Raw genomic sequence first — 26,795 nt, forward strand, 5'->3', positions numbered from 1 at the left:
AAATTTTCTAAATTGGTCAGACGGTATGCTAGAAAAGGAACCAAGTAGAGCCTATAGAAAAGAGGAAAGGGAAAACACACCCACTTAAGCCTTTGTAAATAGTGGTCCTTTAACTGACCCAAAAAGCAGAGAAAATAGAAATTACAGACCACCCTGACAAACGGAAAACATATTCTAACGTACTAGTTTCCATACTTCAAAGGACTTTCAAGACGAAGTTCAGTAGCAATCTATAACTATATCATGATTATGCAAGGCAAAGATTATGTAATTTTATCGTTTATTTTAAAACGTTCTACGACTCTAAAACTAAAACAAGTAAAACGTTTTGATCTCTCCAAAGCGAAGAGGAAAGGTTCCTCTGAGCTGCAATTTAAAAATATAAACACACACCTCAAAACAAACAAAAAAACACAATGATTGCTAGCCACGTGACAAAGGAGATGGCAACACCAGGATTGTGAATGGAGGGGAGGGAGGCGAGGCTGGAGGAAGAGAGATTTCTCGGAACTTTGGAGACCGCGGGAGTTGGTCTGTCGACCCTAGGGCACTAAACTCCAGCCCCTACGAGTTGTGCTTCTAACACCCTCAAGTACAATTTTATTAATAGGTCACAGAAAATGCTCCAGTGACCTCCAGGATAAAGGGGGGTGGGGGGGACCGAGGAAGAGGAAAGAGCAATTTAAAGTGGCGCCATCATGTCACTCACTCCTTCTCCCCTAAAGCAATCAATAAGCAATAGTTAAGTAACACGTTTCTCTACAAATCCACTTTGGGATTCCAACAGTGGAAAACAAGAGGATTTTTAAGTAAAACACGGGAGTAGGGTTGTTTATCGTATGGAAAAAAATCAAACTATTTGCTAAGAATCAAAAGACCGTCAGCCGGAAAACAGGCCCCCCAAAAGGCAGAAAGATTCTAACTCACTTAAAAGCAAATAAATGCCTCTTCCTCTTTAGTTTAAAAAAAAAAAAAAAAAAAGTCCGCCTGAGGGAGACTACATCTGAAAACGTAAGTGACCTGAATTTACAGGCAACAAAAATAATAAATGAAACAATCAGAGTTGTGATACAAACCGTGCAACGCGCCAAGACGTGTGTTTCGAGCAGAGAAAGGCCTTTTGCAGTCAAGAGAAGTTCAAAGCGAGAGCCAGAGTTTGTTTGGGGGGTTCTTTTACGGGAATAAATCATGTTCTCCAGGCCGCCTTTTTAAATAGAACGCCAAAGGAAAAGCTGGCGAACGAGGCGGCAGCTGCTGGGGAAGGGCCCCCGCACACCCCCGCCCTTGGGGCGACTCCCAGCCCGGACCCGCAGCGGGGAAGCCCGGAGAGGCCATTTAAAGTTCCGGGGGTTTTTTCTACCCTGCCCTGCCTTTCTAGTTACAACTAACAAAGAGAGAGAGAAATGGGAGCCACAGGGAGAGCGAGGAGAAGGAGAAAGGGCAGCAGGAGGAGGAGGAGAGGAGCAGCAGCAGCACCTACCACGTGATGGAGGAGCGTAGCCCGGGCGGATTCAGCCCCACAAAATGGGCGCAGTTTGCAAACAGCCCCCCGGCCTGGGCGCCGAGGGCCAGCGGCGGGCGGGGGCGCGCGGCGGCGGCTCCGGCCCGGGCCCGCCGCTCTCCTCCCCCCGGCGCCCGGAGCCGCCCTGACTTTCCGGGCGGGGGGGCGAGGCGGAGGGGGAGGGGAAGGCGGCGGCGGGGAGCGGCTGCTTTTTCTTCTCTTTCGGGCCCTTTCTCGGCCTTCCTCCGCACCGACAGGGCCCGAGCACGGCCGGGGACCGCAGCCCGGCCGGGAGGGCGGGCGGGCGGGGGCAGAGGGTGAAGCCGCCCCCCCGCCCCGCACAAACAAGCACCGCCGTCTGCAGCCCGAACCCGCACCCAGACCGCCACCCTCGGCCGCCTCTTTCCAGCCGGGGAGCGCGCTTCAGCCGCCCCCCGCGCCGCCGCGGCGAGATGAGTCGGCTTCGCTACGGTGCTCGGTTCTCCCGCCGGCTCCGCGAGCGGTGGCGGCGGTGGTGGCGGCACTGGGAAAATGGCGGCCGAGCTCCTTTTCCCTCCCCCCCTTTAATCTGAAGCGGAGGGAGAATGGAGCGAGCGAGCGAGCGGGCGAGCGCCGGGGACACGGGGAGGAGGGACAGCAGCGCCTCCGCCGGCTGCGGCTGCGGCGGCGAAGGGCCGCTCCACCCCGGCGCGCCGCCAGGGGGCGCCCGCCGCGCCGCCCCCGCGGGCCGCCAGGAGGCGCGGCCGCCGCCGCCTCAGTCATGGCTCCTCGCCGTGGCCGATGTTTTTGTACCTCCATCTGCGGAGGCCGCGGCGCCCGGCCCCAGCTGCCCCGGACGTGCGGCGACGGCACGCAGCACTGCGGCAGGGGGAAGCCAGCCCTCGCTGCGGCCGAGGTGAGTCTAACCTGAGGCACTGACGCCGTCACATTCCCTCCGTGCTGGGGCCGGCGGTGCGGCTCGCCGGTTGAGGGGCAGGGCGGGCCGGCGCCGCGGAGCGAGAGGACGTGAGCGAGGAACTGTTTGCACTGTGTAGTAAAGAGGCTAAGGCCGTCGGCGCCACACTATTCCAAGGGCTAACCCTGCAGAAAGCTCCCTGACCAGTGAAGCGGCTTCCGCCGCCCGCCCTTTGTCCCTAGCAGCCAGCCTCCGTACACTGCAGCACGGCTGGGCACTAGCCCCAGCACCGCGCTCCGCAGCCACCAGAGTTGGGCGGGGTGGAGCAGGCTTGGGGGGGCGCACGTAGTCACTGCGCAGGCCCAAGCCAGGGCCCGCGCCGGGCCAGCCCGGGAAGGGGCAGCCGGGAGCCAGAGGGGAAGTGATGGCCCCGCCGGCGCCGGGCCCGCTGGGAACTGTAGTTTTCGTGAAGAAACAAGCGTCTTGTTTTGGGTGTCATGGCTTGGCAGATCCGCCAAAACAGGCAAATGGCATTACACAATGAGTATTTATGCTTCCTGCCGCCACCAAAAGGAAGTTCACTGCCATGCTAAAAGTTTAACAAAGAACTCCATAGAGAAACACAAATCTCACAACAAAAAGCTAACTTCCCACCTCGTTACCAGAGTTGATTTAAAGTGGTGGCACCTTATCATTTCTCATGACCAGTTTATCAGTACAGAACTTTATATTGTCCCCAAAATAGGGCCTTAAAATAATGGAACCTTTCCTAGACTTAAAGAATTCAGAAACATAATGTAATACAAAGTGTAATTCTACCACCCTTTAAAGAAAAAGTTGCCAAAAGATGAGTGCAGTATCTTGAGATTTAAAAGACTAATCTAGGATTCATCAAAACTAGCTTAAATGACTGAAGAAAAAAAATCGTTCGAATCATTAAATCATCAAATTCGGCAGATAAGAAGGGTATGTATGCTCTACTACCAAAAAGGAAGACTTTTGTGGCTTACCAGAACCAATATCCGGCATTATACATCACTTCTGCTTATCAAAAAACACCCTCACAGTCGTTATAGAACGGTTTTAGTCTTCCCACAAAGTTACACTAACTCACCTGCCCCTGCAACATCTGCACCTAGGTTTCTGCGAGTTTCCATTTGTACTCTTAAAATCACACTCTCAAGCATAGTCATGGTTCTCAAATATCAAAAGCAGGCAGTTTAGAGTCATAGGGTCAAATTTATACAAACAATAAACTAATATATGTAAACATATTTGTATACACATCCAAAAGAGGTCTTTAGTCTTGGATTTTTAACTTACAACCCTGGGGAAAAACTTTAATTGACTTTTTAAATGTACACACATACACATATAAATAGTAATTCCACAAAATACAGCAGAAGGGTATTGGACCAATAGATGGCGAACTAGAGCCCCAATCTGAGGCTTCTGAAATCTAAATTAGCAGAATGAAAAACACCAAATAAGGCAAAGCCCTTTGCAGCGTATACTTAAATATTAAATTCAGACACACCATAACAAAATAATCCTACTAGTGCTCCAAATTTTTAAGACTCAAGTGTCAGATTTAATTAGGCAACCAAATAAGCAAGATTATATGAAATAAATTTTTCTAATGGATTAGTTGAAAAGTGGAAAATGCTCATTTTTAAAACCATGCATTTGGGGGAAATATCAATTCCAGCTTCCCCTTTCTCTCATTGCTTAGTGCAAAAGTCAAGAGTTCACAGGGTTTACGGCACTTAAATCAGTCAACCTGTTGTATATTCTTATCTAAAATCAGACATCTTTCTTCCTAGGCACAAACTTTTACTTTTCTTTTTCTGACAGGATCCTGCTCTATTGCCCAGGCTGGAGTGCAGTGGTGCAATCACAACTCACTGCAGCCTCCCAGGCTCAGGCAATCCTACCTCAGCCTCTTGAGTAGCTGGCACCACAGGCATATGCCACTATGCCCAGCTATTTTTTTTTCCATCTCTCTCTTTTTTTTTTTTTGGTAGATACAGAGTCTCCCTATGTTTGCCCAGGCTGGTCTCGAACTCCTGGACTCCAGTGCTGGCATTACAGGCATGAGCCACTACACAAAAATCTTATGAAGAGAAATAAATTTTCTTAAATTTCCCCCCAAAAAAATAGTGGATGTCCAAAAGGCTGATTGAAAACACCTACACACAACATAAAACAAAAAAAGATTTAAAGAAAAAGGCCTGGTGCAGTAGCTCACTCCTGTAATCCCAGCACTTTGGGAGGGTGAGGTGGGAGGATCACTTGAGCTCAAGAGTTGGAGACCAGCCTGGGCAACATAGTGAGACCCTATCTCTACAAAAAAATTTTTTAATTATCCAAGTGTGGTAGCATGTGCCTACAGTCCCAGCTACTCCAGAGGCTGAGAGGACTGCTTGAGCCTGGGAGGTTAAGGCTGCAATGAGTCATGATCATGCCATTGTAGTCCAGCCTGGGCAACAGAGCGAGACCTCGTCTCAAAATGAAAAGTGATTTAAAAAAAAAAAACCCAACACATTTCAAATCACTCTTGGAATAGTCATGTTGACTCTCCAATATCCACTCTATTCTGATTAGTTTTAACCCATTCTCTTTGCCAATGATTGGTTAGGAATGGCCATAAGATATGAGAAGAAGTCCCCTGGACAGCCTCCAAAAGAGAACTGTGAGAAAAGGTTCTTCAATCCTAAAAATGATGAAGGAAAAAGTCCCTCTTCCTCAGACAGTGACACCTCAAAACTGCTACAGTCACCTTTGCAGCAAGCCTGAAGATGCCACCAACATCAAAGGGAATAGAGACTTGGCAAGGAACTTGGTCCGTTGTGATAGCATTAAGCCACTGTATCAACCAATCCTGAAAATCTGCATGACTTCTGGATTTCCAGCCACATTAGAACAATGTAACAATAAACATTTATTAATTGTTTAAGCCAATTTGAGTTAGGTTCCTTATAAATGAAGTCAAAAAACAATGATTAAGTTCCAATGTTTTTTAGTATTTGTATGTTACTTTATGATTACAGTATTTTATATAACTAATCTTATTATTTCTTCCTCAGAAAAGACATTCCATGGCCAGGCACGGTGGCTCACACCTATAATCCCAGCACTTTGAGCCAATGTGAGAGTATTGCTTGAGCCCAGGAGTTTGAGAACAGCCCGGGCAAAACAGCAAGACCTCACTCATCTCTTCAAAAAAAAAAAAAAAATGTAGCCGGGGGTGGTGGCATACGCCTGTAGTCCAAGCTACTCAGAGGCTGAGGCAGGAGGATCACTTGAGCCCAGGAGGTCAAGGCTGCAGTGAACCATGATCACGCCACTGCACTCCAGCCTGGGCAACAGAGCAACACCCTGTCTCAAAAAAAGAAAAGAAAAAGGAAGGGAGAAAGGAAAGAAAGAAAAAAGAAAAGGTATTCCCTCTTATACACAACTCTGTACCCATCCATCTTTGTCTGTGTTTTCTCTACCTAGAAAAAGAGGACCATCCCTTGTTACCACCATTCCTTGTTCATTCCTCTCTCCAATCCACCTACAACTCATATTATCCTCTTATATTCCACCACACCACTGTTATCATCTACTTATTTCACTTGACAATAATGTAGGCCAGGCGCGGTGGCTCACGCCTGTAATCCCAGCACTCCGGAAGGCCAAGGTGGGCAGATCACCTGAGGCCAGGAATTCAAAACCAGCCTAGCCAACATGGTGAAACCCCATCTCTACTAAAAATATAAAAATCAGCCAAGCATGGTGGTCCACACTTGTAGTTCCAGCTACTCGGGAGGTTGAGACACGAGAATCACTTGAGCCCGGAAGGCAGAGGTTGCAGTGAGCCAAGACCATATCACTGCACTCCAGCCTAGGCGACAGAAGGAGACTCTGTCTCAAAAAAAGAACCAATAATGTACAGAGTTGGCACTACATTACCCTTGGTTAAATGCTCTCTGTAATTCCTCTGAGGTTGTTTTCATATACCAGTCTTGCCACCTCAAGCCATCCTGAAAGCCCTTGCAGGCAGGAACTGTGGTTGTTCTAATTAAGATCTATAACTCTCATCTATAGATAATAAATGTATTCCAAAAAGGCACTTTCTACCTTCCCTACCACAGGCCTTCTAAACAAGCCAGAAATTCCTAAACAGAATAATCTCTCACAAATTCAGTACCTCGTATGTCCAAACTAATCTCAAAAGAACAATGAATAACATTTTTTGTACTTAAAAAAAAAGCAATTATTATATATTAACTCGGGACAAGTCCTAAAGCCTAGACCATTTGGTTTCAAAAGCACAGGGACCCATTTTTTTTTTTTTTGTTACTTACCTAGGACCTAGCCCAGGGCCTGGCACAAAAGAGACACATCATAAGAACTGACTGGCCGGGCGCGGTGGCTCAAGCCTGTAATCCCAGCACTTTGGGAGGCCGAGACGGGCGGATCACGAGGTCAGGAGATCGAGACCATCCTGGCGAACACCGTGAAACCCCGTCTCTACTAAAAAATACAAAAAAAACCAGCCGGGCGAGGTGACAGGCGCCTGTAGTCCCAGCTACTCGGGAGGCTGAGGCAGGAGAATGGCGTAAACCCGGGAGGCGGAGCTTGCAGTGAGCTGAGATCCAGCCACTGCACTCCAGCCTGGGCGACAGAGCCAGACTCCGTCTCAAAAAAAAAAAAAAAAAAAAAAAAAAAAAAAAAAAAACTGAATAAGGCCGGGCGCGGTGGCTCACGCCTGTAATCCCAGCACTTTGGGAGGCCGAGGCGGGCGGATCACAAGGTCAGGAGATCGAGACCACGGTGAAACCCCGTCTCTACTAAAAATACAAAAAATTAGCCGGGCGCAGTTGTGGGCGCCTGTAGTCCCAGCTACTTGGGAGGCTGAGGCAGGAGAATGGCGTGAACCCGGGAGGCGGAGCTTGCAGTGAGCCGAGATCGCGCCACTGCACTCCAGCCTGGGCGACAGAGCGAGACTCCGTCTCAAAAAAAAAAAAAAAAAAAAAAGAACTGACTGAATAAATGAAAAAGGTAGAGTGTAGTACTTAAGCACACAGGACCCAGGGTAGCCCCAGATTCTAATCCTGTCTCCCTCACTTGTTATTTGTGTTACTTTGGGCAAAGTACTTATTCTGCTCTGTAAAATGGAGATAGTAATACCACCTACCTCTTAAGTTTAACTATTTTTATTAGTGAAAGAAGCTGTTTTCCACAGTTCTAAACTTTAAAGGTTAAAATCTGAGTTAAGCAAAAATCAGCACCTCTTTCCTAATTCAAACTTCAAATACCTATCTTCTTAGGACTTGGACCTAATTTAAAAAAAAAGAAGAAAAAAAGCTTGGACGTGGTGACTCGTGCCTGTAATTCAGGAGACCAAAGCAAGTGGATCACCTGAGGCCTGGAGTCTGAGACCAGCCTGGGCAACATGGCGAAACCCCGTCTCAACTAAAAATACAAAAATTAGCCCGGCATTGTGGCACATGCCTATAGTCCTAGCTACTTGGGAGGCTGAGACAGGAGAATTGCTTAACCCAGGAGGTGGAGGATGCAGTGAGCCAAGATCACGCCACTGCACTCCAACCTGAGTGACAGAGCGGGACTCTGTTTCAAAAAAAAGAAAAAAAAAATCCCGGTCTAGAGTCTAGCAAACAATGTTTTCATTCATGAACTTAGATAACACTATACATAAAAATACTTTTAGCTCCCTAAAAACATTCTAATTCTGAGAACAATTACTTACAATCATAAATCTAATTAATGCCACATTAAATACTTAAAATACATTTAATTCAACAAAAATCTAGTGAGTACCTATTAAGCTCAAGAATTTATTCTAGATATCACAGAAATGAACATATAAGCCTATGTAAAAACCAATATTAAAATTATGAAAGAAACATCTTTAAGCTGAAACTGAGGCATGTTCTCACATTAATATTTAACCAGCTAAATATTAAATAGAAAACCAGAGTAAACTGAACCAAAGTGAAGAAATTTAAGTCAAAAAATTTAGGATGTAGAAGGAATATGTTCAGCCACCACATTTTATTAGTGTGAAAATGAGGCCAACAGAAGCCAGTTAAGAGACTGCCAAAGCCTCAAAGCTGGGATCAGGGTCTCTCAGTCTTCAATTCTCACTTTTCCCACTTCTAATTCACCAGTGCTACTCACTTGGTGAACTGGAAGTGCAAACATGCTAAAGACATTAAACCTAAACAATACTACCTATTTCACAGTTTCACAAGTATAAAGATTTGGCCAAATCCAAGTAGAAGAAAATCCTCATACTGATTATAATGACTACAAAGCTCAGAAATCAAGATTTTTTTTTCATTAAATGGAGGCCATAACTGATTCAAAATATCATACAGTATTTTTATGTACTGAATCCAGTAGAAACAAACTTTCAGTAAGATTAAACAAAAGCATTTCATAAATGGCAAAGTATTACAAAAATGCATAGCATTCTTTCATTTCAATCCAACCTAACAAGATATTTTCCTCCTCATACTACTGATATAAATTGCAAGATTTACATAAAGATATTATTTTACCATCTCACCACAGAACTGACCCAATAATTCATACAAAAGAAAAACTAATTATTAGGCAGCCTCCTGATTTAACTGTGTTAGTAATGAGAACACTACTGTTATAGGTTAAACCTAAATGTACTAGTAAATCTAGAAATAATTTATTTTGGGATAATTCGGAAGACAGCATTAAAGCTCAACTGAATACAATTATATCACTAAAAGAAACAAGTCAGGTTCTCTCAGGCCATCAGCTATTGTTAAAATCTAACACCCAAGGTTGTTGGTCTTCTCCACAGTGGTGGATTTAATAGCAGCTACCAGCACTCATTTCTAGTGCAAGAAGTTTAACCAGGATTTTATACGAACATTTTAATAAAGTTCCTCAATGAGTTTACACACACACACATACACACACACACACCCTGATTATTTTGGTGAATTTTAGTTAATGCTAATGCTTCTAACTTTAGTTTAGAATATTTTAAAATTCTCAAATAACTACAATGTGTGGTTAACCCTGAAAGTTCAATGACCAAACATAGAAGGAGCATTCTAATATACTGATTTTGCAGATGAAGCAATCTACGCAGGACCCAAATGTTTTATCAGGTAATGAAGTTGAATGTCAGAATTTGCCCAAAACGTGCCAAGAAACTACCTGAGTTCTTTTCCAAAGGAAACATAAAGGTAAATATGCAGAACTTCAAGGCAGCTGTGAGCAGCCAAGTTGTGGAGGGCCTGATAAAAGTGAGTCCAAAGGAAAAATATTCAAAGAGAAAAGGAGACAGCAGGTGTACAAGGCAAAACACACCTTAAATAATGTTTTTACAGGCCAGGTGCAATGGCTCACACCTGTAATCCCAGCACTTTGGGAGGCTGAGGCAGGTGGATCACAAGGTCAGGAAATTGAGACCATGGTGAAACCCCGTCTCTACTAAAAACACAAAAAATTAGCCGGGCATGGTGGGGGGCACTTGTAGTCCCAGCTACTTGGGAGGCTGAGGCAGCAGAATGGCATGAACGATGTGTGTGTATGTATATATATAACGTCAGTTACTGATTCTAAGTTATGATGCAACATGTAAAATCTTGTTCTAACGGCATGGCAAACCTAGGGATTTTGGAAGATGGCAGACCTGTTTCCTCCAATGAAGCGGCATACCATTCTCAGAAAGGGAATTACTTTTTTTTTTTTTTTTGTGAGACAGTCTCGCTCTGTTGCCCAGGCTGCCAGGCTGGTGTGCACTGCACAATCTGGGCTCACTGCAACCTCCGCCTCCCGGGTTCAAGCGATTCTCCTACTTCAGCCACCCAAGTAGGTGGGACTACAGGCGCATACCACCATGTCCGGATAATTTTTGTATTTTTAGTAGAGATGGAGTTTCGCCATGTTGGCCAGACTGGTCTCAAAATCCTGACCTCAGGTGATCCACCCACCTCAGCCTCCCAAAGTGCTGGGATTACAGGTGTGAGCCACCACACCCGGCTTAGAACGTTACTTTTAACCCACTAATTCTTGGATTCCTGAACTTGGTTCTATGTACACTCATGAACATACACCTACAAACAAGGGAGTAACCAAAGCCACTGAATATATACAGGAGCAACATTTTTGGAGTATCAATTTAATCAAGGATTGTAGTAAAATCAGATGTACTTTTGTTAAAATAAACACAAATATATTACAGGTTGAGCATCCCTAATCTGAAAATCCAAAATCTGAAACTCTTTGAGTGCCAACATGACACCTCAAATGGAAAATTCCACACGTGACACCTTTGCTTCTGATGGTTCTCATCAGAAACATTGTTTATTTCATGAACAAAATTATTTAAAATAGTGTATAAAACTGTTCGGGGCCGGGCGCGGTGGCTCAAGCCTGTAATCCCAGCACTTTGGGAGGCCGAGACGGGCGGATCACGAGGTCAGGAGATCGAGACCATCCTGGCTAACACCGTGAAACCCCGTCTCTACTAAAAATACAAAAAACTAGCCGGGCGAGGTGGCGGGCGCCTGTAGTCCCAGCTACTCCGGAGGCTGAGGCAGGAGAATGGCCTAAACCCGGGAGGCGGAGCTTGCAGTGAGCTGAGATCCGGCCACTGCACTCCAGCCCGGGCTACAGAGCAAGACTCCGTCTCAAAAAAAAAAAAAAAAAAAAAAAACTGTTCGGTTGTGGTAGCTCATGCTTGTAATCCTAACACTTTGGGAGACCGAGATGGGAGGATCACTTGAGCCCTGGAGTTCAAGACCAGCCTGGGCAACATAGTAAGACCCTATCTCTGGAAAAAAAAAAAAAATTAAGGCCAGGTGCAGTGACTCAGGCCTGTAATCCCAACACTTTGGAAGGCCATGGCAGGTGAATCGCTTGAGCTCTAGAGTTCAAGACCAGCCTAGGCAATGTGGCAAAACCTCTCTCTACTAAAAATACAAAAAATTAGCCAGGTGTGGTGGCATGCGCCTGTGGTCCTAGCTTCACAGGAAGCCAAGATGGGAGAATCACTTGAGCCTGGAAGGTGGAGGCTACAGCGAGCAGAGATGGCGCTACTGTACTCCAACCTGGGTAACAGAATCAGACCCTGTCTCAAACAACAACAACAAAAAATTGGCTGGGCTTGGCACCGTGCATCTCTACCAGCTAGCACCAGCTACCTGGGAGGCTGAGGCAGGAGAATGACTTGAGCCCAGGAGTTCTAGGCTGCTGTGAGCTAGGATCACACCACTGCACTCCAGCCTAGGCAACAGTATGAGACATCATCTCTTAAAGAAAAAGGTAAAAAAAAAAAATTATCTTCAAGCTATGTGCATAATGTGTACATGAAACATAAAATTTCATGTTTAGATTTGGGTCCCATCTCCAAGATAGTACATTATGTAAATGCAGATATCCCAAAATCTCAAAAATCTGAAATCCAAAAAACTTCTGGTCCCAAGAATTTCGGATAAGGGATATTCAACGTATACAGGGCAAAATGCAAAATTCTCACTGTTTCAAGATAGAAAAGAAGTCTTCAGAGAGATACGTCCTGCTTATAACAAACTGCTCCAAACAGCCCTAGACCCTGAAAAGTACTTTAAGGAAAGATAAAGAGGCACTGGTTTAGACCATTTATAGATAAATAAGCATGGCCAAAACCCCTGAATGTAATCCTTCCATGCAGAAGATAAAACCTGAAATCTAACGCATAAATTGTCATGGGTACAATACTATAAAAGAGACCATAAGCTACCGAGAACATGATTGGAATTCAGGAAATGCTAAAGGTCCTGTCTTATCTCTGTAATTCATTTACTAAGAAATCATGTATGATTTTCTCAACCACAATCTTTTTTGTTTCTGAATTAGACTGACAAAAATTATAGAATCTAATATTTAATATTTTCCACCATATTCCATATTCTCACAATCACATTTAGACACAAATTTATCTAATGAAATGTATCCCAAATGAACCAATTTTAACCAGCAGCAGAAAAAATAAAATAAAATAGTTAAATGAAACTTCTTTGGTATAGGAAGTCCTTCAGGCCAGATGTGGTGGCTCACACCTCTAATACTAGCACTTTGGGAGGTTGAGGCCGGTGGATTGCCTGAGTTCAGGAGTTCGAGACCAGCCTGGGCAACATGGTGAAAACCTGTCTCAACTAAAATACAAAAAATTAGCCAGGTGTGGCGGCATGCACCTGTAGTCCCAGTTACTCGGGAGGCTGAACCAGGAGAATTGCTTGAACCTGGCGGGAGGTAGAGGTTGCAGTGTCAGTGAGCTGAGATCGCGCCACTGTACTCCAGCCTGAACGAAAGAGCAAGACTCCGTCTCAAAAAAAGAGAAAGAAATCCTTCAGCACAGAAGGTAGAAAAAAACAACTACTCACACTTCCCAGAATACCTACCATGGCAATACCAAAATATGACCATGCTTGTTAATATTTAGGCCAGGGCATTAAATATTTATAACATAATACAAACACTTGTAATCCAAATGTGAATGATTATCTTCAATTTTCAGTAAGACCCTATTAAACCCTATCATTAATATATATTCATTCATAAACATGCTGAGTATCTAATGAATTTAGTTAAACACTGTAGAATCTCTAAGGAAAGAATACTCGGTCACTTTATAAGCTATGTGGTAGTCAAGAGAAATCCTTTCTACTCCTTGATATGTTAAATGATCAAAAAATCCAAAGCTAAAAAATCATCAGAGAACAATGAAAAAATTTTAGTGGCTTTATGCTTCCAATTCCATTTTCTTCTGGCCTCTTTTCTGAAGCTTGCCTAAATCATCCCAGGAATGCTAAAATTGGGTGTTATTTATGGCATAACCAAAATGAAATAACAAAGTAAGTACCCCAAATAAAACTAGGAGAAAAAATCCAGGGAACCAAGCAGGCAGTAAGGATCTAAAGTTCTATACTTGGAACCTATACCCTGAATGTTAAATAATAGATGGTTTTTAAACAGTTGACTGCCAAGTGTGGTGGCCTGTGCCTGTAATCCTAGCTACTTGGGAGGCTGAGGTGGAGAGACTGCTTGACCCTAGGAGTTCTAGACTAGTCTGAACAAATAGCAAGACCCTGTCTCACAGGTGGGGGCGGGCAGGGGGAAGGCAACCAAGCTGGGTGTGCCATGTGCCTCTAGTCCTAACTACTTGGGAGGCTGAGGTAGGAGGAGTGCTTGAAACCATAGGCCACTGTACTCCAGCCTAGGCACCATAGGAAGACCCTATCTCTAAAACAAATAAACATAAACAAACAAAAAGGCCGGGCATGGTGGCTCACACCTGTAATCCCAGCACTTGAGGCAGCTGAGGTGGGAGGATCACTTGAGCTCAGGAGTTCAAGACCAGCCTGGCCAACATGATAAAATTTTTGTATTTTTAGTCTCTACTAAAAACAAAAATTAGGCCGGGCGCGGTGGCTCAAGCCTGTAATCCCAGCACTTTGGGAGGCGGAGACGGGCGGATCACGAGGTCAGGAGATCGAGACCATCCTGGCTAACACGGTGAAACCCCGTCTCTACTAAAAAATACAAAAAAGTAGCCGGGTGAGGTGGCGGGCGCCTGTAGTCCCAGCTACTCGGGAGGCTGAGGCAGGAGAATGGCGTAAACCTGGGAGGCGGAGCTTGCAGTGAGCTGAGATCCGGCCACTGCACCCCAGCCTGGGCGGCAGAGCAAGACTCCGTCTCAAAAAAAAAAAAAAAAAAAAAAAAATTAGCTGAGTGTGGTGGCAGGCCTATAATCCTAGCTACTTGGGAGGCTGAGGCATGAGAATCATTTGAACCTGGGAAGCGGAGGCTGCAGTGAGCAGCGATCACACCACTGCACTCCAGTCTGGGCAACAGAGCAACACTCCATCTCAAAAAAAAAAAAAAGTTATACCTTTAATTGTTATCCTCCTTCAGTAGTTAGGCAATTAGAATTTACTATTGCTAAATGAATGTTCAAAGTTAAACAAAATTAGTTCAAGATGAAGCCAAGAACACATCTCAACTCATTCAATAAAGCCATTATTACTCTGATGTCAAAACCAGACACGGATATCACAAGACAACTACAGACCAATATATCTTATGAATACAGATGTAAAAGTCCTCAACAAAGCAAAATGAATCCAGCAACATATAAAGGCTTATACGCCATTGCTAAGTATGATTTAATCCCAGGGATTCAAGGTTGGTTTAACACTGAAAATCAATTAATGTAATACATGGTATTAATAAAGGATACAAACCACATGATCATTTGAATAGATGCAGAAAAAGCACTTGACAAAATCCAACATGCTTACATGATCAAAACACTCAACAAAGTAGGAACTGAAGAAAACATCTTCAACCTGATAAAGAATACCTATGTGGGGAATAAAAAGAACGCCTACAAAAACCCCACAGCTAAAATCATACTTTATGGAGAGAGCCTGAACGCTTTCTCCCTAAGATCAAGAACAAAACGAGGATATCCACTCTCACCACTCTGTTCAATACTGCACTGAAGGTTCTAGCCAGGGCAAATAGGCAAGAAAAAGAAATAAAAATCACTCAGGCTAAAAAAAAGAAGTGAAACTACCTTTATTTGTAGATGATATAATCTTGTATATAGAAAATCCAAAGAAAATCTCACAAATAAACTATTAGAGCCAATAAACACATCCAACACAGTTACAGGATATAAGCTCAATATTTAAGTAGTAATTGTATTTCTATACACAAGCAATAAGCAATCTGAACATTAAAAGTTTTTAAAAATTCCAATTACAATAGCACCCAAAAAAAAAAAAAAAAGACTTAGAAAGCCGGGCATGATGGCTCACACCTGTCACCTGTAATCCCAGCACTTTGGGAGGCCGAGGTGGGCGGATCACTTGGGGTCAGGAGTTCAAGACTAGCCTAGCCAACATCGTGAAACCCCATCTCTACTAAAATACAAAAATTAGCTGGGTGTGGTGGTGGGTGCCTGTAATCCCAGCTACTCAGGAGGCTGAGGCAGCAGAATCGCTTGAACCCAGGCGGCGGAGGTTGTGGTGAGCCAAGATTGCACCACTGCACTCTAGCCTGGGTGACAGAATGAGAATCTGTCTTAAAAAAAAAAAAAAAGACTTAGAAATAAATCTAACAAAAGCAGCGACAATCTTATACTCTGAGATATATAAAAATTGCCAAAAGAAGTTAAAGAAATCCTAACTAAACAGAAAGGCCAGGTGTGATGGCTCACACCTGTAATCCCAGCACTTTGGTAGACTGAAGTGGGTGGACTGCTTGAGCCCAGAAGTTCAAGATCAGACTAGGCAATACGGCAAAACCTCATCTCTACAAAAATACAAAAATGAGCTAGGTGTGGTGGCATGCACCTGTAGTCCCAGCTGCTTGGAGGGCTGAGGAGGGAAGATCACTTGAGCCTAGTAGGTTAAGGCTGCAGTGAGCCATGATTGCACTACTGTACTTCATTCCAGCCTGGATGACAGAGCAAGACTGCGTCTCCAAAGAAAAAAAAAAAGGAAAGACATCCCATGTTCATAGATGAGAATGGATCAGAAGATATAACACTGTTAAAATGGCAATATTCCCTAAATTGATCTACAGAATCAATGCAATCCCAGTATACCCAAAATAAATTTGAATAGGAAAAACAAAGTTGTAGGACTCACACTTCCTGATTTGAAAACATAATTCAAAGCTACAGAAATCAAGACAGTGTGGTAGTGGCATAAGGATAAACATACAGATCTATGGAATATAATTGTGGGTTCAGAAATAAACCCTTACACTGACAGTCAATTGACTTTTTGACAAGAATGCCAAGACAATTCAGTGGAGGAAAGAATGGTCTTTTTAAGCCAAGTGCTGTGATTGACACCTGTAATCCCAGGACTTTGGGAAGCCGAGGCAGGAGGATAGCTTCAGGCCAGGAGTTCGAGACTAGCCTGGGCAACAATGCCAGACCCCATTTCTACAAGAAACAAACAATGGTCTTTTCAACAAACCATGCTGGGACAACTGAATATGGACATGCAGTAGAATGCAGTTGGACCACTGTATCTCATACCATACACAAAAATTAATTCTAATTAAATTTAAACATGGATTATAGACCTAAATGTAAAAGCTAAAACAATACAATTCCTAGAAGAAAACAAAAGCTAATCTTCATTTCATTTGGTGACTTGACATCAAAACCACATGCAACAAAGGAAAAAACAAGTAAATTGGACTTCACCAAAATTATAATATTTTGTACATTAAAGGACATCATCAAGAAATTGAAAACACAACCCACAGATGGGAGAAGATACTTGCAAATCATGTATCTCACAAGGTATTTGTATCTCGTATATTTAAAGAACTCTTACAACTCAACAATAAAAAAAAATCCAATTTTAAAACGGGCAAAGGCTAAGCACGGTGGCTTACACCAGAAGGAGAAGATCAGCTGAGGCAAGGATTTTGAGACCTGCCAGAGCAATATAGCAAGACCCTATCTCTACAAAATAAATTAAAAAAAAAAAAAAAAAAAAGGCCGGGCGCGATGGCTCAAGCCTGTAATCCCAGCACTTTGGGAGGCCGAGACGGGCGGATCACAAGGTCAGGAGATCGAGACCATCCTGGCTAACACGGTGAAACCCCGTCTCTACTAAAAAATACAAAAAATTAGCTGGGCGAGGTGGCGGGCGCCTGTAGTCCCAGCTACTCGGGAGGCTGAGGCAGGAGAATGGTGTGAACCCGGGAGGCAGAGCTTGTAGTGAGCTGAGATCCGGCCACTGCACTCCAGCCTGGGTGACAGAGCAAGACTCCGTCTCAAAAAAAAAAAAAAAAAAAAAAAAAAAAATTAGCCAGGCATGGTGGCACACACCTGTAGTCCTAGCTACTCAGGAGCTGGAGGTAGAAGGAAACCTTGAGTCCAGGAGTTTGAGGTTATAGAAAACTATGATTGGGCCGGGTGAGGTGGCTCACAACTATAATCCCAGCACTTTGGGAGTCCAAGGCGGGTGGATCACGAAGTCAGGAGTTCAAGACCAACCTGGCCAAGATGGTGAAACCCTGTCTCTACTAAAAATACAAAAATTAGCCGGGCGTGGTGGCGGGTGCCTGTAATCTCAGCTACTCGGGAGGCTGAGGCAGGGAATCACTTGAACCTGGGAGGCGGAGCTTGCAGTGAGCAGAGATGGCGCCACTGAACTCCAGCCTGGGTGACAGAGTGAGAGACTCCATCTCAAAAAAAAAAAAAAAAAGAAAATGACGATTGGCCACTGCACTCTAGCCACAGTGACAGAGCAAGACCTTGTCTAAAAAACAATAGATGTATAAAAATAAAATTAAAATGTGCAGAGAATTTAAATAGACATTTCTCCAAAGATATATGAATGGCCAATAAGCACATGAAAAGATCTCATCAGGTTCAGCAACGGTTCAGGCCTGTAACCCCAACACTTTGGGAGGCCAAGGTGGGGGGACAGCTTGAGCTCACGAGTTTGAGACCAGCCTGGGCAACATGGCAAAACCCCATCTCTACAAAAAATACAAAAAAGGTCAGGTACAGTGGTTCATGCCTTTAATCCCAGCACTTTGGCAGGCTGAGGTGGGCAGATCACCTGATGTCTAGAGTTTGAGACCAGCCTGGCCAAAATGGTGAAACCCCGTCTCTACTAAAAATACAAAAATTAGCTAGGTGTGGTGGCAGGCGCCTGTAATCCCAGCTACTGGGGAAGCTGAGACAGGAGAATCGCTTGAACTCAGGAGGCGGAGATCGCACCACTGCACTCCAACCTGGGTGAAAGAGCAAGACTCCATCTCAAAAGAAAAAAAAAGTTTCAAAGATAAAACAAAAATCTTGTTAAAGATAAATACATGAGATGCTAAAGAAATAATCTATTTCTTTAAGTCATGCTATCAATTTGCATCGAAATTTTCATTTCCTATGTGTAGGTGTCGAGGGTCTTGTAGCCATTATAAATGATATATATACACCTGTTCTGTGCTAACTTTTGTTCCCCAAAAGAGATATGTAGTACTCCAGGGGGCTGGGCACAGTGGCACCAGCACTTTGGGAGGCCAAGGCCACAGGATCGCTTGAGCTCAGGAGTTCAAGATCAGCCTGGGCAACATGACAAGACCCCGTCTCTACTAAAAATATTAAAAAATAGCCAGGTGTGGTAGTGCACAACTGTAGTCCTGGCTACTCGGGAAGCTGAGGTAGGAGATTGCTTGAGTCCGGGGGTGAAGGGGCTAGAGGTTGCAGTGATCCAAGTGCCACTATACTCCAGCCTGGATGACAGAGGGAGGCCCTGCCTCAAAAAAAAAAAAAAGACAGACATGTAGTACTCCTAACATTCAGTACCTCAGAATGTGATCTTAGAGATGGGATCTTCAGGCCAGGCAGCTTCCCTTCCTCTCTGTGTCAGTCTGTCCCACCTCGGCTCGGCCCACCGGAGGCAGAGGGTGCAGGAACCTGGAGGTGGAGGGTGCAGGAAGCCAAGATCCTGCGACTGCACTCCAGCCTGGGCGATACAGCAAGACTCCATCTCAAAAAAAAAAAAAAAAACCTTACAAGAAAATGATGCAGGCTGGGCACAGTGGCTCACGCCTGTAATCCCAGCATTTTGGGAGGCCGAGTGGGGTGGATCATTGAAGGTCAGGAGTTCAATCCCAGCCTGGCCAACATGGTGAAATCCTATCTCTACTAAAAAAAAAAAAAAAATACAGAAATTAGCCAGGCACAATGGCACATGCCTGTAGGCTCAGCTGCTTAGGAAGCTGAGGCAGGAGACTCACTTGAACCCGGGAGTCGGAGGTTGCAGTGAGCCAAGATTGTGCCATCGCACTCCAGCCTGAGCGACAAGAGCAAAACTCCATCTCAAAAAAAAGAAAATGCAAAGCCACCTAAGAGACAGTTTAAATATATAAAAAGCTAGATGCCAAATAAAACTAGATGGGTAACTTGATAAACAGGATTGATAAAAAGCAAGACAGCTGACATTATATAATTCTTATTTGCTTCAATATTTACTGGGGAAGATAGAGGGGAAAAGCTATCTAAATTACTCTTTAAAGCATACAAATCTCTAATAGTGAATCAAATGCATCATTAAATTCCTCAAACTGGTATGTCAGATGTCAGGTAGTCATGAAGACCCAAAATAGTCTCTACGGGTTTTTTTTTTTTTTTTTTTTTGAGATGGAGTCTCGCTCTGTCGCCCAGGCTGGAGTGCAGTGGTGTGATCTCAGCTCACTGCAAGCTCCGCCTCCCGGGTTCACGCCATTCTCCTGCCTCAGCCTCCCGAGTAGCTGGAACTACAGGTGCCCGCCACCTCGCCCGGCTAGTTTTTTGTATTTTTTTTTTAGTAGAGACGGGGTTTCACCGTGTTAGCCAGGATGGTCTTGATCTCCTGACCTCGTGATCCGCCCATCTCGGCCTCCCAAAGTGCTGGGATTACAGACTTGAGCCACCGCACCCAGCCTCTATGGGTTTTTTGTTGTTGTTTTTTTGAGACAGAGTCTCGCTCTGTTGCCCAGGCTGGAGTGCAGTGGCACCATCTCAGCTCACTGCAACCTCTGTCTCCCAGGTTCAAGCCATTCTCCCACCTCAGCCTCCCAAGTATCTGGGATTACAGGCGTGCGCCACCACATCTGGCTAATTTTTGTATTTTCAGTAGAGACAGGGTTTCACTATGTTACCCAGGCTGTTCTCAAACTCCTGACCTCAAGTGATCCGCCCAACTCGGCCTCCCAAAGTGCTGGGATTTCAGGTGTGAGCCACCACAACCAGCCCCTTCACTGTGTTTTAAAGGCATTTAAGTATAAATTATTGAACTGCAGGACAGAACATATTAGTTGACGGTCATATGAGTGACCTTCTCTAAATGCCAAAAGGATAGAATCCACTTTTCCTTTATCAATATTTTCCTTGCTCAACTTCTGGCATATTAGGTACTCAATAAGTATGTGCTGAACCAAAATGAACAAAAAAACGCTGTCATCAAAGTAACTCCCATCTACTCAAGTAGGCTGCAATTTCAAACTGCCCAAACTAGCAAATCTCTAATAGAAGATGGGATCAGAAGACATATCAGCATGAATAACCTTCTGAGGAAAAGACAACATGGATTCTAAAAGTGGAACTCACACCACACCAGTTCACCCAAATTCTCTGAGAAAATAAATATGTGCGGCCGGGCACGGTGGCTCATGCCTGTAATCCCAGTACTTTGGGAGGCCGAGGCGGGTGGATCATGAAGTCAGGAGATCGAGACCATCCTAGCCAACATGATGAAACCCTGTCTCTATTAAAAATACAAAAATTAGCCGGGTGTGGTGGTGTGCGCCTGTAGTCCCAGCTACTCAGGAGGCTGAGGCAAGAGAATCGCTTGAACCCGGGAGGCGGAGGTTGTAGTGAGCCGAGATCACACCACTGTACTCCAGCCTGGGCGACAGAGCAAGACTCTGTCTCAAAAAAAAAAAAAGAAAAGAAATATGTGAATATAATTTATGTGAGCTTTCACAAACTCTTGATAAGATTCTAAATTAAAGATTATTTTTTTAAAGACTTGAGTGGCCACAGGATGAGAACATTTACTGTAGACTAGACATAACTGAGACACAGAAAATTATAGGTAGATGCTGAGGTACTTCCCCAAATGAAGGTATAAACAGAAGATTGAAATTTTTTTCTAAATTTTTTTTAGAAATGCTGTATTTAACATTTTAATATATTGTACAAAAGTATACAGAGAATTCCCCATTTTGCAGATGGGATAATGAAATACCACACGAGTTGGAAAAATAAGGGAACGGAGAGATGGAAAGGGTTTCTAAATGTATTAAATGAGAAACATTTGCAAAAACTAAGATTTATATTCAGCTGAGAGAATGCTTTGGCAAGTATAAAAGCTGTCTAAATGTGAAGGGTTATCTAGCAGAAGACAAACCAGACTTGCTCTAAGCAGTTCCTATGTAGACAAAATTCTAAGTGGTAATTCCAGAAAGGCACACTTCAGCTCAAGCTTTCTAACCATCAGACCTAACTAAAAGGTGGTTCTTACCTTGGATTACCTCTAAGAGCCCACTGAGATATGAGAGTTAAAACATTACATGCAAGGAAATGGCAGGTATGCTACAGCATGGACAAATGAAAAGTAAGGCATTTACAGGAAAAAAATCTAAGCTATACTTAAAAGACTTCATGCCTTCCAGTCAAAAAAGTAATTTTTGAATAATTATAGAATATTCCCTAAAGACAATGTGATGTTCTATGCAAAAGAGAAAAAAAAAAAAAAAGGAAAGAAAAAGAAAAGGGAGGGAGGCAGGGAGGACCAAATTCTATTAGGAAAAAACTGTAAATCAAGGGTGTCCAATCTTTTGGCTTCCCTGAGACACACTGGAAGAAGAGCTGTCTTGGGCCACACATAAAATACACTAATCTAACAATAGCTGATGAGCTAAAAAACAAAATCACAAAAAAAATCTCATAATGTTTTAAGGAAGTTTACGGATTTGTGTTGGGCCACATTCAAAGCTGTCCTGGGCCACATGCAGCCTGCGGGCCATGGGTTGGACAAGTTTGCTGTAAATAGAACATATTTTCTTATCCTTCTACCAAATCACAGTGTAGTTATAACTAAAATGCAATTTTGAGTAGTTATCATAAATCCAGAAAGGGAAAGCAATACTGACAAAGATCCAGGAAGGAGGTTTCACTGGAGATTAAGTTAAAAAGTCAAGCATCTTCAATTGAGAAACATGAAAGCAAAGGGGCAATGTGATCAAAATCAGAAAACGTATCAATATGGTAAATACTAACTTATTCATCAAATCTCAATATAGTAAGCTTTTATGCTTGAAAAGTATTTCTTTCTATAACAGATAAAGAACCTTGTGGATTGTGTTATCACATTCTACAAGTTAAAAATAGATTCAAGTGCTTGGATAAATGTATGTACATGTATATTATTAGGTCCATTCGGGTCCTGTAGGATAGAAGTGCTATCAGATGTGAGGCCCTCAATTTCTGAGGTTAACATCTTAATAGATAACAATGCTTCACCTGAAAACATCAGTTGGTGCCAATTTAGACAGAACAATTGGTTGGATGGACCCCTGAGAGACAGACTCAAGGAGGCTGGTTGGTACAAACTTCCTTCCATTCTTTTACCTCGGTATGTATGTGTGTATAATATATACATACATATTATACAAGAATATATATACATTCCTTATCTTTTATACACTTAGAATGTTCCTTACATAGCTCTGCACCCTGAATTTTTCATTTATCATTTACTCAACATCCTAAGACATTAAAAATTCTTTTTTTTTTTTTTAAGACGGAGACTTGCTCTGTCACCAGGCTGGAGTGTAGTGGCACCATCTCAGCTCACTGCAACCTCCAACTCCCTGGTTCAAGCAGTTCTCCTGCCTCAGCCTCCTGAGTAGCTGGGATTTCAGGCACGTGCCACCATGCCCAGCTAATTTTTGTATTTTCAGTAGAGACGGGGTTTCACCACGTTGGCCAGGATGGTCTCGATCTCCTGACCTCATAATCCGCCTGCCTCGGCCTCCCAAAGTGCTGGGATTACAGGCATGAGCCACCACACCCAGCAGGAAAAATTCTTTTAAATACTATTTCATGGTTGTAAATATGCATCCTTAAATATACCATAATTTATTTTCTTATAAATCTTGCTGCTCATTTAGCTTTATTCTCAATTCTCACTAGTATGAATAATGCTACAATGAATACCATTGTTCACAAATCTTTCTATATAAATTTTTCCCCCTTAGGATAAATTCAGTGCAATTACTGAATTAAAGAACGTTTTTAATTTTGCCAATATACGTTGCCAAAATATCTTCCAAAAAACTAGGCCCAATGCACACTCCACTAGCAGTTTCAGAGATTGTCCCCTTACCACCTTTGACAGCACAGTCAACTGCAAATCTGATAGGTTAAAAAAATAGTATGTCATTTAATCTGCATTCCTTTGATTACTTATCAGAAAAAAAATGTTTCTCATATGCTTGTTGGTCATTTGTATTTTTTCCTTATGAACTCTGATCATGTTCTTTGCCAGCAAAACTTTTCTTTCTCTTGGCCGACAAACTTTCTGTGGAAAACCAGTTAAGATGGAATCATCTAAGTATCAGCAACTGCAGCTCCCCCTGCTGACCAGTAAATTACCACCACCACCAAGTGCCCAGTAAAAATAAACTGTGCGCTGTAACTATGCACTTGCCCATCTTCTGGGCGGCTGCTACAAATACAAATTATACACGGTAATAAAAAAGAAAATACTGTGTATCTAAAGTCATACTTAACAGAGCTGTGATGGAGAAGGCAAGGGCGACAAACGTCTACTTTTCTTTTTTTTTTTTTTGAGACGGAGTCTCGCTCTGTCGCCCAGGCTGGAGTGCAGTGGCCGGATCTCAGCTCACTGCAAGCTCCGCCTCCCGGGTTTACGCCATTCTCCTGCCTCAGCCTCCCGAGTAGCTGGGACTAGGGGCGCCCGCCACCTCGCCCAGCTAGTTTTTTTTTTTTTTTTTTTTTTTTTTTTTTTTTTTGTATTTTTTAGTAGAGACGGGGTTTCACCATGTTAGCTTTTTTTTTTTTTTTTTTTTTTTTTTTGATACGGAGTCTCGCTCTGTCGCCCAGGCTGGAGTGCAGCGGCGCATCTCGACTCACTGCAAGCTCCGCCTCCGGGGTTCACGCCATTCTCCTGCCTCAGCCTCCCGAGTAGCTGGGACTACAGGTGCCGGCCACCACGCCCAGCTAATGTTTTTTGGGGTTGTTGTTTTTTTTTTGTATTTTTAGTAGAGACGGGGTTTCACCGTGTTAGCCAGGATGGTCTCGATCTCCTGACCTCGTGATCAGCCCACCTCGGCCTCCCAAAGTGCTGGAATTACAGGCGTGGGCCACAGCGTCCGGCCCAAATGTTTTCTAATGTGCAGGAACTAGGCAAGGCGCAGCGGCTCACACCTGTAATCCCAGCACTTTGTGGAGGCCGAGGCGGTTGGATCACCTGAGGTCAGAAGTTCAAGACCAGCCTGGCCAACATGCGTCTCTACTAAAAATATAAAAATTAGCCAGGTGTGGTGGCACTTGCCTGTAATCCCAGCTACTCAGGAGGCTGAGGAAGGAGGATTGCTTGAACCTGGGAGGTGGAGGTTGTGGTGAGCCGCGATTGCGCCACTGCACCCCAGCCTGGCCAATAGAGTGAGACTCCATCTAAAAAAAAAAACTAATAAGCAAGAACTAATGTCACAATTCTAAAAATCAATTCCCTGCCAAATATACTACCTGGCATATGATAAACATCACAGGCCTAAATATATAAACACCACAGACCTAAATATTCATTTCCCTATACTGCAACTATGTGAAAACATTCTAGTTACCAAACGACACTGGGTGGTCAGCAAATTAATTCTCTTTTTCCAAAAGCAAAAACAACAAAAACACTTCTGCCCTTTAGCATTCAAAGGAAGACTATTAAAAATCGTAATTCTTGGCAATCCTTATTCCAAAGCTCCTCGCACTTATTAGACTGGGACCAATAGAGCCAAAGGGTAAGGCCAAGATTGGCAAATGCATGTGACTCTCAGCTTTTCCACTGATACTCTCCTAAAGAGGCACATCCCAAGGCCAGCAATGCAGTCTTTAATATGCATTTACTAAGTGCCATCAAGAGCAAACAATGATGGCTGGGCATGGTGGCTCACGCCTGTAATCCTAGCACTTTGGGAAGCCGATGGGAGGTGGATCACCTGAGGTCAGGAGTTTGCAACCAGCCTGACCAACATGGTGAAACTCCATCTCTACTAAAAATACAAAGCATAGCAGGGCGTGGTGGCAGGTGCCTATAATCCCAGCTACTTGGGAGGCTGAGGCGGGAGAATCGCTTGAACCCGGGAGGCGGAGGTTGCAGTGAGCCGAGATCATGCCATTGTGCTCCAGGCAGAGGTTGCAGTGAGCTGAGATCATGCCAGTGTGCTCCAGCCTGGGCAACAAAGAGCGAAACTTCGTCTCAAAAAAAACAAAAATAAAAACAGCACGCAGTGAGGATAAAAGACAAGAGCCAGCCCTCACTCTCAAAGAACCTAGAGACTAGCTGGGATCAAAGTGGAGCAAACCGGCAATCAGTACAATAGAAGTGCCAGGTCTGCATATGCACACACACGCACACACACTAGCCGTTTCAGAGATTGTCCCCTCACCACCTTTGACAGCACAGTCAACTGCAAATCTGATAGGTAAAAAACAGTATGTCATTTAATCTGCATTCCTGTGATAACTTATCAGAATAAAAATGTTTCTCATATGCTTCTTGGTCATTTGTATTTCTTCTTTATGAACTCTGATCATAAAGTGATAATACCTGGGTCCAGAGGAAGCACTCAGTGTCGGCTACTATTATTACTATTATCACTGCTGTTATTAATATTATCACTACTTTTTTTTTTTTTTTAAGGCTAATCAAGTGAAGCAGTGGGAGTGGAGAAGGAACAAAGAAATCTGTAACTGGTTGTGATCAACTAATAGTAAACACCACTATACTTCGACCAGTCACTACTGTTATTAAAGACTAGGCCGGGCGCGGTGGCTCAAGCCTGTAATCCCAGCACTTTGGGAGGCTGAGACGGGTGGATCACGAGGTCAGGAGATCGAGACCATCCTGGCTAACACGGTGAAACCCCGTCTCTACTAAAAAATACAAAAAAAAATCTAGCCGGGCGAGGTGGCGGGCGCCTGTAGTCCCAGCTGCTCAGGAGGCTGAGGCAGGAGAATGGCGTAAACCCGGGAGGCGGAGCTTGCAGTGAGCTGAGATCCGGCCACTGCAGTCCAGCCTGGGCAACAGAGCAAGACTCCGTCTCAAAAAAAAAAAATAAATAAATAAATAAATAAATAAAATAAAGACTAGGGGAAGTAAGTTTCCAGAACAGGGTAGAGTCCTTCTTAAGCAGAGGTAACTGCTTGTGTGAAGACCCAGAGGCAAGGAACAACAGGGTATACAGCAGGCACTGGGCACAAGCAGTCTGTACTACTGCATACAGGATGCTCAGGAAGAAGTGAAGAGATGATCTGGCAAAACATTTCAACTCTACCTTCAAAGCTAGGAGAGTTATGGTGGAAGAGGGATATGATCACACGCTTGGACGTGCAGTTTACAAGGATCGTGTTGGCAGTGACTTGGAAGAGAGAAAGCAGTCAAGGAGAATGATTACAAGGCAAGAGAAGGTCAGGCAGCCAAAAGGGCGATGAAGGTCTGGACTCAAAAAGGAGAAGTAGGATGACTAGGAAAACATTATGAGCTAGGATCTCAAGAATGTGGTGACTAGAATGGCATAAGAAGGAACCCAGAGGCC

At 43.8% G+C, this 26,795-nt stretch overlaps 1 protein-coding gene across 18 annotated transcripts in view; it reads right to left on the reverse strand.

Annotated features, from left to right (window-relative positions):
- The window catches only part of KANSL1 (KAT8 regulatory NSL complex subunit 1), a 198,619-nt gene that overhangs the window by 161,721 nt on the left and 10,103 nt on the right, over positions 1 to 26,795 (reverse strand). For 5 of the 18 annotated variants that reach the window (XM_050763677.1, XM_050763685.1, XM_050763680.1 and 2 more), the window contains exon 1: positions 1,481 to 2,088. The exons of 7 other annotated variants lie outside the window; for them this stretch is intronic. The gene's annotated coding sequence lies outside the window, so the exon portion shown is untranslated. Of the gene's footprint in view, positions 1 to 1,076; positions 2,089 to 2,407; positions 2,711 to 26,795 lie in introns of those variants that run through there. 6 more of the 18 variants (XM_050763683.1, XM_050763675.1, XM_050763672.1 and 3 more) reach the window with 2 other exon arrangements.

This window comes from Macaca thibetana, chromosome 16, assembly GCF_024542745.1.
Source record: "Macaca thibetana thibetana isolate TM-01 chromosome 16, ASM2454274v1, whole genome shotgun sequence".
NCBI lineage: Eukaryota > Metazoa > Chordata > Mammalia > Primates > Cercopithecidae > Macaca > Macaca thibetana.